Source organism: Sinocyclocheilus anshuiensis, unplaced genomic scaffold (genome assembly GCF_001515605.1).
Source record: "Sinocyclocheilus anshuiensis isolate Anshui unplaced genomic scaffold, SAMN03320099.WGS_v1.1 scaffold2394, whole genome shotgun sequence".
NCBI classification, from domain to species: Eukaryota; Metazoa; Chordata; class Actinopteri; order Cypriniformes; family Cyprinidae; genus Sinocyclocheilus; species Sinocyclocheilus anshuiensis.
In genome coordinates, this window is record NW_015555876.1 from 296,529 (window position 1) to 297,016 (window position 488).

Genomic DNA, 488 nt, shown 5'->3' on the forward strand with positions numbered 1-488 from the left:
CCAATCTCGGTCTGAGGATCAGAGACTTGCCTCTCCCTTTTGGCTCAGCACTTCCGGGTATCTGTGAACAGATGCTTGGGAAGCTCTAAATCCATGCTATGATGTGCACATGCTAAGCTTTCCACAAGAAATCCACATGGTGGTAAGTGTGCACGCTGAACACTTTGCGCACTTTCTAAAAACCACATAGTGGTAAGTGGGCACGCTAAGCACTTAGCGCACATTCTAAAATCCACATAGTGGTACGTGTGCATGCTAGACTCTGCACACTTTCTGAAATCCTGTATGGTAATGGTTATGCGTTATTAGCTTTGTTCCCTTTCTCTGAGTTGGCTTAGACCCCGGTACCTTGGGCTCCTTGGGCTCCTTGGGCTCCTTGGGGAAGTCGTGGCCTAATGGTTAGAGAGTCGGACTCGTAACCCAAAGGTTGCGGGTTCAAGTCTCGTACCGGCAGGGATTGTAGGTGGGGGGAGTGAATGTACAGCGCT